Genomic DNA, 12,363 nt, shown 5'->3' on the forward strand with positions numbered 1-12,363 from the left:
GAATTTTTACATAAGAACTAACAAAAGACTGAGTAAAATCTGGTCTTTTAATGATCACCATACCCTAGGATTTCAAAATAACTACACTCCTAAAACATTCTTCCCCAATAAAGTCTTTTGTTAGTCCAAATTCTACAAATTTATCATGGTTTAAAGAAAGAGTACGAGATATTTAATTTGGTGTTAAATTTCATTTTGAAATGTTTCAAAAGGGCCAAGGAATAGTCAAACAATTATGGAGGTACATAAGGCAGTCTCTGACCATAAGAATCCTGCGTGTCTTCAGAAAGCTTTTTAGAAACAACTAAAACACAGAGTTTCACCATAGGCATCAAACGAGTTGAGTTCAGATTTTAACTCAACGATATGTTATCTTTTATCTGGACTGCAGCTCCCTAATTAAATCTTTCTGGCACTCTAACTCCTGGGAGACCCCAGTGATGATTCACAGTCAGTCACTGAATGTGATTTAAAATCAATAAAAGTGAAAGACCCCCTGGGTGTGCTGTCCTTTCTTTCCGTTTTTTTCTTTTTTTGAGTTCTTTTTTTCTAAATTCATTTATTTTGATTTGAGGCTAATTACGTTGCAATATTGTAGTGGTTTTTGCCATACATTGACATGAATCAGCCCTGGGTGTCCATGGGTTCCCCATCCTGAATCCCCCCTCCCACCTCCCTCCCCATCCCATGCCTCAGGGTCATCCCAGTGCACCAGCCCTGAGCACCTAGTCTCATGCATCAAACCTGGACTGGTGATCTGGTTCACATAGAATAATATACATGTTTCAATGCTCTTCTCTCAAATCATCCTACCCTCGCCTTCTCCCACGGAGTCCAAAAGACTCTTCTATACATCTGTGTCTCGTTTGCTCTCTCGCATATAGGGTCATCATTGCCATCTTTCTAAATTCCATATATATGTGTTTGTGTACTGTATTGGCGTGTTTCTTTCTGACGTCCTTCACTCAGTATAATAGGCTCCCGTTTCATCCACCTCTTTCGAACTGATTCAAACGTATTCTTTGTAATGGATGAGGTACATTCCATTGTGTATATGTACACCAGCTTTCTTATCCTTTAGTCAGCTGATGGACTTCTAGGTTGCTTCCGTGTCCTGGCTATTATTAACACTGCTGCGATGAACATTGGGGTACCCGTGACTCTTTCAATTCTGGTGTCCTCTGTGTGCATGCCCAGCAGTGGGATTCCTGGGTCATATGGCAGTTCTATTTTCAGTTTTTTAAGGAGTCTCCACACTATTCTCCGTAGTGGCTGTACTCGATTGCATTCCCACCAACAAAGTGAGAGGGTTCCCTTTTCTCCACACCCTCTCCAGCATTTATTGTTTGTAGACTTTTGGGTAACAGCCATTCTGACCAGCGTGAAAGGGTACCTCAAGGTCGTCTGGATTTGCATTTCTCTGATAATGAGTGATGTTGAGCATCTCTTCATGTGTTTGTTAGCCATCTGTATGACTTCTTTGGAGAAATGTCTGTTTAGTTCATCGGCCCGTTTTTTGAATTGGTCATTTCTTGGTCTGCAATTGAGCTGTTGGAGCAGCTTTTATATTTTTGAGATTATTTCTTCGTCAGCTGCTTTGTTTGCTCTTACTTCCTCCCATTCTGAAGGCTGTCTTTTCACCTTGCTTATACTTTCCTTTGTTGTGCAAAAGCTTTTGAATTTAATTTGGCCCTATTCATTTACTTGTGCTATTTTGCTATACAATTTGGTCCTGTTCATTTATTTCCATTACTCTGAGAGGTGGGTCATAGAGTATCCTGCTGTGATTTATGTCAGAGTGTGTTTTGCCTATGTTTGCCTCTAGGAGTTTTATAGTTTCTGGTCTTAAGTTTCGATCTTTAATCCATTTTGAATTTATTTTGTGTATGGTGTTAGACAGTGTTCTAGTTTCATTCTTTTACTAGTGGTTGACCATTTTTCCCAGCACCTCTTCTTAAAGAGGTTGTCTTTTCTCCATTGTCTATTCTTGCCTCCTTTGTCAAATATAAGGTGTCCATAGGCGCGTGGATTTATCTCTGGGCTTTCTATTTTGTTCCCTTGATCTGTATTTCTGCCTCTGTGCCAGTATCATACTGTTTTTTTTTTTTGTTTTTTTTTTTTTTGTTTTTTGTTTTGTTTTGTTTTTTTTTCAGTTGTCCTAGTACCATTTATTAAAGGACCCATCCCTTCCCTATGGACTTAATATGTTTGTTGTTCAGTCACTTAAGTTGTGTCTGAGTCTTTGTGACCTCGTGGACTGCAATTCACCAGGCTTCCCTGTCCTTCACTATTTCCCTAATTTTGCTCAAACTCATGTCCATTGAGTCGGTAATGCCATCTGATCATCTCATCCTCTATTGTCCCCTTGTCCTCTTGCCTTCAATCTTTCCCAGCATGAGACTTTTTGCTAATGAGTCAGTTCTTCGCATCAGGTGGCCAAAGTATCGCAGCTTCAACTTCAGCATCATTCCTTCCAATGAATATTCAGTGTTCATTTCCTTTAGAATTGACTGGTTTGATCTCCTTGCTGTCCAAGGGAGTCTCAAGAATCTTCTCCATCTCCACAACTTGAAAGCATCCATTCTTCAGTGCTCAGTATTCTTTATGGTCCAACTCTCAGATCCATACATAGCTACTGGAAAAACCATAGCTTTAACTATATGAATCTTTGTTGGCAAGTGATGTCTCTGCTTTTTAATTCATTGTCTAGGTTTGTCATAACTTTTCTTCCAAGGAGCAGCATCTTTTAATTTCATGGCTGCAGTCACTGTCTGTTGTGATTTTAGAGCCCAAGAAAAGAAAATCTGTCACTGTTTCCACTTTTTCTCCTCTATTTGCCATGAAGTGATGGGACCAGATGCCATGATCTTAGTTTTTTGAATGTTGAGTTTTAAGCCAGCCTTTTGACTCTCCCCTTTCACCTTCATCATGAGGCTCTTTAGTTCCTCTTCACTTTCTGCCATTAGAGTGGTTTCATCTGCACATCTAAGGTTGTTGGTATGTCTCCTGACAATCTTGATTCCAGCTTGTGATTCATCCAGCCTGGCTTTTTGCATGATGTATGCTGCATATAAGTTAAATAAGCAGGGTGACAATATACAGCCTTGACATAATTCTTCCCCAATTTGGAACCAGTTTGTTATTCCATGTTCAGTTTTAACTGTTGCTTCTTGACCTGCATAGAGGTTTCTCAGGAGGCAGGTAAGGTGAACTGGTATTCCCATCTCTTGAAGAATTTTCCAGTTTGCTGTGAGCCACACAGTCAAAGGTTTAGTGTAGTCAATGAAGCAGAAGTAGATGTTTTTCTGTAATTCCTTTGCTTTTTCTATGAGCCAGTTTATACTGTTTTGATGACTGTAGCTTTGTAATAGAGCCTGAAGTCAGGTAGGTTGATTCCTCCAGTTCCATTCTTCTTTGGCAAGGTTGCTTTGGGCTATTCCAGGTTTTCTGTATTTCCATACAAACTGTGAAGCTATTTGTTCTAGTTCTGTGAAAAATACCATTGGTAGCTTGATAGGGATTGCATTGAATCTATAGATTGCTTTGTGCTGTGTACTCATTTTCACTATATTGATCATTCTGATCCATGAACATGGTATATTTCTCCATCTATCTGTGTGATCTTTGATTTCCTTCATCAGTGCTTTACAGTTTTCTATGTATTGGTCTTTTCTTGGATCATCCAAACAGCAAGAGAGTTCAGAAAAAACATCTATTTCTGCTTTATTGACTATGCCGAAGCCTTTTACTGTGTGGACCACAATAAACTGTGGAAAATTCTGGAAGAGACGGGAATACCAGACCACCTGACCTGCCTCTTGAGAAACTTGTATGCATTTCAGGAAGAAACAGTTAGAGGTGGACATGGAACAACAGCCTGGTTCCAAATAGGAAAAGGAGTATGTCAAGGCCGTATATTGTGCCCCGACTCATTTATCTTCTATGCAGTGTACAACATGAGAAACGCTGGGCTGGAAGAAGCACACGCTGGACTCAAGATTGCCGGGAGAAATATCAATAACCTCAGATATGCAGATGACACCACCCTTATGGCAGAAAGTGAAGAGGAACTAAAAAGGCTCTGCATGAAAGTGAAAGAGGAGAGTGAAAAAGTTGGCTTAAAACTCAACATTCAGAAAACGCAGATCATGGCATCTGGTCCCATCACTTCATGGGACATAGACGGGGAAACAGTGGAACCAGTGTCAGGCTTTCTTCTTTGGGCTCCAAAACCACTGCAGATGGTGACTGCTGCCATGAAAGGGAAAGACGCTTACTCCTTGGAAGAAAACTATGATCCACCTAGACAGTGTATTAAAAGGAAGAGACATTACTTTACCGACAAAGGTCCATATGTCAAAGATAAGTTTTCCCAACAGTCATCAGGTATGCATGGGAGAGTTGGACCATAAAGAAAGCTGAGCACTGAAGAACTGATGGTTTTGAACTGTGGTGTTGGGGAAGACTCTCGAGAGTCCCTTGGATTGCAAGGAAATCAATGCAGTCAATGCTAGAGGAAATCAGTCCTGAATATTCATTGGAAGGACTAATGCTGAAGCTCCAATACTTTGGCCATCTGAGGCAAAGACTGGCTCCTTGGAAAAGACCCTGATGCAGGGAAAGATTGAAGGCCAGAGGAGAAGGGGACGTCAAAGGATGAGATGGTTGGATGGCATCAACATCTTGATGGGCTTGAATTTTAAGCAAGCTCTGGGAGTTGGTGATGGACAGTGAAGCCTGATGTGCTGCACACAATAGGGTCTCAGAGTCAGAATTGACTGAGCCATTGAACGGAACTGATTGCAATTGGGAAAGTATTTTGAGCACAGATCCTGACATGTCTGAAGTAGAACAGAAAAAGAAGTTTCTTTAACATGGAAGTATGAGTAGGGTCAGCAGGAACTCTGTGTGTGTGTGTGTGTGTGTGTGTGTGTGTGAGATGGGGCAGGTAGGAGGATGGATGAGCAGACAGCATGATGGGGCTGTTTTACAGCAATTGTTTCTCTCTGATAGTGAGCTGATTCTCAGAATGAGCTGTTAAGGGAGACAGAAAAGTTTGAATCTTAGCGCTTGCTCAAGTTTGGGCGAAAGCTGAAGTTCAGAGGAGAGAAGCTTGGCTAAAGTTTAGCCAAGCCGAGTCATCGTGTATTTTATGGATAATTGTGAGCAGTTGGCCAGTCTCTGCCGTTGTTTAAGAGAGGCAAAGTCTGTCCTTAGACAATACCGTTGTTCTTCAAATTGCAAGTCCATGTGCCTGACGCAGAAGGAGGCCCATCAAAACTTAACCTTAAAGTTTGGAACAGAGAAAGTTGATTAAAGATTCATACAAGGAGATGGGTGGTTCATGCCCTAAGACCCCAAAGTTAGTAAAAGTTTTCAGTAAGTGCATGTAGAATTAAATGTTAGGGAGAGTGGTGGTAAGTTGCTGCAGACTTCTTGGTGTCATACCCTTTGTGCTTAAGGTTAGGTCATGGTCAGGTAATGAGGTTCCTATAAACCTGTACTAGATGAATGTTATTCTCTGTCCTGACAAGAAAGGGCAGTCTCAAGGCACAGCTTTCACCCTGCAATGTCCCAGTGCTGGTTAAGGGGAAGCAGATCTCAGCCAGCAGCTCCTTCAGTGCCAGGTTCCCACACTCTGCCCAGCCGTCATCCCTGACGGAGACAGGCATCCAACATAATAGGTCCTCAGTTTCCGTCCTCAGGGCATCCATATGGGGAGACCAGTTCTCACAGTCTGAGACCCAGATAGAAAACCACTGCTAGTAGGTCGCAGCGACAGGGATGCGGGAGAGGTACACTGCTCCTCAAGGCTTTGGCCAAGGCTAGTGGAGGGCCTTAGTGAGGGCTATGGAGGGCTACAACATCTAGTCCCCAGTGTATTCCCTGGGCGCTCCAGCTCACCCACTGGCCCAAATCTGCGTGAGCTCCAGGGCCTCCAGAATGAGGCCTGAATCTGCCTCTTATCTCAGTCTCCTCCTGATGACCGCCACACCACCCTTGACTTAATCACTTTCCCTATGGCCCCCTCATTGATAGTAAGTAACCTGTGGGCACGGCCCACTGTGGTGCTGACCAACAGCTAAGCAGGACAACTAATGGTCACTCATTGACAGTTGGCTGCTTGTGAATGGGGCCCTCTGAGGCACCAAGCAATGTTTGAACAGCACCTGTTGCCTAGGGACAGGATGGCTTGAAATGAAGCACACCAATGGCTTCCTGTTAAGGGCTGTGCTCATCCTGCTCTGTTACACTGCAAAGAGTAGAAGAATCACTGTGAATTTAAGGTTTGTCAAAGGAGTTTTCAGGGTGGGCTGGACTTCACAATCTTGTGGGCTTTGAACTATTTATACTATATGCTGAGCATGTGATCAAGTGGCAGCTGTTGGAGAGGCATAGAGGTGACAGCACTGGTGACAGCTAGGCCTGGGAATATAATGAAAAGTATGATATGCAAAAGTTAACTAATTATGTGAAATCAAATCTGAGGTCGGAAATGAGTCAATCAAAAAGATTCCAGCACACTGGACCCAAAGTGTCCTTATGTAACAGAGCACAGCCCTTCGCAGGTAGCCATTGCTGTGCCTTATTACTCTGCATCCTGTTCCTAGGCAACAGGGCTTGCTCTTCCATTGGTCAGTGCCTCATGGACCCCACCCACAAGCAACCAACTATCACTGAGCTACCTGCAGGTACTTGTCCTGTTCAGCTCTTGGTCAGGCCTGCAATGGGCCCTAACTACTGATAACTGACAAGGAGGGATGACTGGGGAAATGATTTAGTCAAGACTCAGTGGAAGAGTGGTGAACTGATTTTGACTTTGAGCACTTTCCTTAAAAAAAAAAATAATAATAATAATAATCAGGAATGTATTTCTGATAGATGGAGCAAGTTGAGTTTCCTTGCTGAATATGAGAGTTGAAGTGTCCCAACAAAATTTAGTGGAGGAGACATGTAGAAGTGTCTTTGTTCTGATGTGTACTCTGAGGGAGACTGTGTATTAAACTTTGGGCAACAGACTGAGCATTCACCAAGTCTGGGGGTCGTTAAACTCATGACAGGAGATCAAACACCCAACCTGTTCTTAATTACCCTTTGCCACCTTAAGTGCTTGCTCTTAAGTTCCTTAAGCCCCTCAGGAACCCCCAACAGGCAGAAGGTGGGCTAGAGATGAAGTGATTACTCTGAAAGGCTGAAGTGGGACAGAAAGGGTTTGGCAGATGTTTTCAGAGGGATGAAGGAGGCAGGAGTGTTGAAGTGGCACATATAAGTCAAAGGATAAAGGGAACTGAAAGGAAGTTTGAAGGTCATGAGGAGAAACACCATGGCCCTGAATCACCACTGCCCAGAATCAGACACACAGAGGTGTCATCAGTGGAGAAGTTATAAAATGGCCTCCCTCAGCATCCACTAGCCCATGTTGATGGGCACAGTGGTACATTGTGATGTCTAAGCCCCCCAAGATGCTCTTGGCTGGGGTGGTGCCTAACTGACCAATCAGGTTGAAGGGTGTGGCTCCTCATTGTCCTGAAAGGGTATAAATAGGGAGACCAGAGGCAGAGATTCTAGGTTAGGCCACTTCTTGGCATCATCCTGACTAAGGGAATCAGGAACCCACGGCAGTCAAGAAGAGTTACAAGGCGGTTTGCCTCAGGGATGAATGGACAAAAGAAGACCCTTTGTCAACGGAGGTACCGAGGCAGTGTGAAAGTAAGATGATTCCAACTAAGCTCCCCATGTTCTCCATTGACTTGGCTGCCCCAAACCTCTACCAACCCTTGCCTGGCACAAAAGCCCTCATGAGCCCACATCCCTTTTTCATGAAATCTCCCTTCCAACTCCGCTTTTTTCTTTCCTAAAGTCTCATACCCTTGTCTTGTCTTTCCAGGCACGAACTATGACCATGAGGGTCAGAAGACCTCTTCAAGGAACCTTGAGAAAGAAAATCCGACCATATGCCACTCAGTCGAAGAAGGTGAAGACAACCAGAAAACCCAACTGTTTTCTCCGTTCCTGTGCACGTAAGAAACTGAATCAAAGCCGTAAAAGGTACCAAAATATGAGGCGGGATCAAAGAAGGAGGCAGAATCCAAAGAGAAGATAAGCTCAGCCGCCCCAGAATAAGAGACCCTGGAGAAGTACAAGCTGGGCAGCCAGTCACTGACTCGAAAAGGTCAGACAGTGTAGAACTGTGCCTCCAGAGGTCTGCTTTCGTAGAAATGGCCAACCAAGGAAAGACTCCCACACTAACATAGTAAACTGATGGCTGCAATTACAATAAACATCAAATGGGGAAAAGATATTTGCGTGTGTGTGAATTTTCTGATGGAAGGGAGGGAAAGAAGAGAAGAGGTGGGCACTGGAGATGGGAGGGATATGGGGTCCCGAGATGTTGGGGAACAGACCCTCGGGTCCCCAGTTAGCCAGAGAGTAGTGGTCTGGATTGGGTCAGGAGTCTGCACTGAAGATGGATAACCCTGATTAACATTTGATTTCAAGGGCAAGGAGTAGTGGTATGGTGTTACAGCCTTTGTTTGGGGTGTGGAATGACATTAGGGTCTAGATTGCCAGACCCAGAAAGGAAGAGGTTGTCACATAGGGGTGGTGAATGTGAAAGTCCCCCCGAGAAAGGTAGGCAGGAATCACCTCCTGGCCACCTACCTCATAAAAGGGATTGTTGCATCACTCACCTATGCTGTCGGCTAAAGGTGCTCAGAAGGCACGAAGTGCTGATACACCTAAAACCCACAAATAGCACTCCCAGGGAGTACAATAATGTTTGGAGGGAACAAATCAAATAATGACTAGGACACCTTTTTGCTAAGAAAATTTTGGGAGCAATGTATTCCCAAAGGAAGAGCAGTGATGGTGGCCCAATCCCAGTGCACGTTACAAACAGGATCACCACTCACAGAGAATTTTTCTTCCCCCCCGGGGGGCAATATGCAGGTTGTGGAAGCATGGTTCCCTGAACAGCGATTGAACCCGTGCCCTTCTAGGGAAAGCACAGAGTCCTAACCACTGGACAGTCATGGAAGTCTGTACAGTGAATTTTTACATAAGAACTAACATGAGACTGAGTAAAAGCTGGTCTTTTAATGATCACCATACCCTAGGATTTCAAAATAACTACACTCGTAAAACATTCTTCCCCAATAAAGTCTTTTGTTAGTCCAAATTCTACAAATTTATCATGGTTTAAAGAAAGAGTACGAGATATTTAATTTGGTGTTAACTTTCATTTTGAAATGTTTTAAAAGGTCCAAGGAATAGTCAAACAATTATGGAGGTACATAAGGCAGTCTCTGACCATAAGAATCCTGCGTGTCCTCTGAAAGCATTTTAGACAGAACTAAAACACAGAGTTTCACCATAGGCATCAAACGAGTTGAGTTCAGATTTTAACTCAACGATATGTTATCTTTTATGTGGACTGCAGCTCCCTAATTAAATCTTTCTGGCACTCTAACTCCTGGGAGACCCCAGTGATGATTCACAGTCAGTCACTGAATGTGATTTAAAATCAATAAAAGTGAAAGACCCCCTGGGTGTGCTGTCCTTTCTTTCCGTTTTTTCTTTTTTTGAGTTCTTTTTTTCTAAATTCATTTATTTTGATTTGAGGCTAATTACGTTGCAATATTGTAGTGGTTTTTGCCATACATTGACATGAATCAGCCCTGGGTGTCCATGGGTTCCCCATCCTGAATCACCCCTCCCACCTCCCTCCCCATCCCATGCCTCAGGGTCATCCCAGTGCACCAGCCCTGAGCACCTAGTCTCATGCATCAAACCTGGACTGGTGATCTGGTTCACATAGAATAATATACATGTTTCAATGCTCTTCTCTCAAATCATCCTACCCTCGCCTTCTCCCACGGAGTCCAAAAGACTCTTCTATACATCTGTGTCTCTTTTGCTCTCTCGCATATAGGGTCATCATTGCCATCTTTCTAAATTCCATATATATATGTGTTTGTGTACTGTATTGGCGTGTTTCTTTCTGACGTCCTTCACTCTGTATAATAGGCTCCCGTTTCATCCACCTCTTTCGAACTGATTCAAACGTATTCTTTGTAACGGATGAGTTACATTCCATTGTGTATATGTACACCAGCTTTCTTATCCTTTAGTCAGCTGATGGACTTCTAGGTTGCTTCCGTGTCCTGGCTATTATTAACAGTGCTGCGATGAACATTGGTGTACCCGTGACTCTTTCAATTCTGGTGTCCTCTGTGTGCATGCCCAGCAGTGGGATTCCTGGGTCATATGGCAGTTCTATTTTCAGTTTTTTAAGGAGTCTCCACACTATTCTCCGTAGTGGCTGTACTCGATTGCATTCCCACCAACAAAGTGAGAGGGTTCCCTTTTTTCCACACCCTCTCCAGCATTTATTGTTTGTAGACTTTTGGGTAACAGCCATTCTGACCAGCGTGAAAGGGTACCTCAAGGTCGTCTGGATTTGCATTTCTCTGATAATAAGTGATGTTGAGCATCTCTTCATGTGTTTGTTAGCCATCTGTATGACTTCTTTGGAGAAATGTCTGTTTAGTTCATCAGCCCGTTTTTTGAATTGGTCATTTCTTGGTCTGCAATTGAGCTGTGGGAGCAGCTTTTATATTTTTGAGATTATTTCTTCGTCAGCTGCTTTGTTTGCTCTTACTTCCTCCCATTCTGAAGGCTGTCTTTTCACCTTGCTTATACTTTCCTTTGTTGTGCAAAAGCTTTTGAATTTAATTTGGCCCTATTCATTTACTTGTGCTATTTTGCTATAAAATTTGGTCCTGTTCATTTATTTCCATTACTCTGAGAGGTGGGTCATAGAGTATCCTGCTGTGATTTATGTCAGAGTGTGTTTTGCCTATATTTGCCTCTAGGAGTTTTATAGTTTCTGGTCTTAAGTTTCGATCTTTAATCCATTTTGAATTTATTTTGTGTATGGTGTTAGACAGTGTTCTAGTTTCATTCTTTTACTAGTGGTTGACCATTTTTCCCAGCACCTCTTCTTAAAGAGGTTGTCTTTTCTCCATTGTCTATTCTTGCCTCCTTTGTCAAATATAAGGTGTCCATAGGCGCGTGGATTTATCTCTGGGCTTTCTATTTTGTTCCCTTGATCTGTATTTCTGCCTCTGTGCCAGTATCATACTGTTTTTTTTTTGTTTTTTTTTTTGTTTGTTTTTTGTTTTGTTTTTTTTTTTTTTCAGTTGTCCTAGTACCATTTATTAAAGGACCCATCCCTTCCCTATGGACTTAATATGTTTGTTGTTCAGTCACTTAAGTTGTGTCTGAGTCTTTGTGACCTCGTGGACTGCAATTCACCAGGCTTCCCTGTCCTTCACTATTTCCCTAATTTTGCTCAAACTCATGTCCATTGAGTCGGTAATGCCATCTGATCATCTCATCCTCTATTGTCCCCTTGTCCTCTTGCCTTCAATCTTTCCCAGCATGAGACTTTTTGCTAATGAGTCAGTTCTTCGCATCAGGTGGCCAAAGTATCGCAGCTTCAACTTCAGCATCATTCCTTGCAATGAATATTCAGTGTTCATTTCCTTTAGAATTGACTGGTTTGATCTCCTTGCTGTCCAAGGGAGTCTCAAGAATCTTCTCCATCTCCACAACTTGAAAGCATCCATTCTTCAGTGCTCAGTATTCTTTATGGTCCAACTCTCAGATCCATACATAGCTACTGGAAAAACCATAGCTTTAACTATATGAATCTTTGTTGGCAAGTGATGTCTCTGCTTTTTAATTCATTGTCTAGGTTTGTCATAACTTTTCTTCCAAGGAGCAGCATCTTTTAATTTCATGGCTGCAGTCACTGTCTGTAGTGATTTTAGAGCCCAAGAAAAGAAAATCTGTCACTGTTTCCACTTTTTCTCCTCTATTTGCCATGAAGTGATGGGACCAGATGCCATGATCTTAGTTTTTTGAATGTTGAGTTTTAAGCCAGCCTTTTGACTCTCCCCTTTCACCTTCATCATGAGGCTCTTTAGTTCCTCTTCACTTTCTGCCATTAGAGTGGTTTCATCTGCACATCTAAGGTTGTTGGTATGTCTCCTGACAATCTTGATTCCAGCTTGTGATTCATCCAGCCTGGCTTTTTGCATGATGTATGCTGCATATAAGTTAAATAAGCAGGGTGACAATATACAGCCTTGACATAATTCTTCCCCAATTTGGAACCAGTTTGTTATTCCATGTTCAGTTTTAACTGTTGCTTCTTGACCTGCATAGAGGTTTCTCAGGAGGCAGGTAAGGTGAACTGGTATTCCCATCTCTTGAAGAATTTTCCAGTTTGCTGTGAGCCACACAGTCAAAGGTTTAGTGTAGTCAATGAAGCAGAAGTAGATGTTTTTCTGTAATTCC

Source organism: Bubalus kerabau, chromosome X, assembly GCF_029407905.1.
Source record: "Bubalus kerabau isolate K-KA32 ecotype Philippines breed swamp buffalo chromosome X, PCC_UOA_SB_1v2, whole genome shotgun sequence".
Classification (NCBI taxonomy): domain Eukaryota; kingdom Metazoa; phylum Chordata; class Mammalia; order Artiodactyla; family Bovidae; genus Bubalus; species Bubalus kerabau.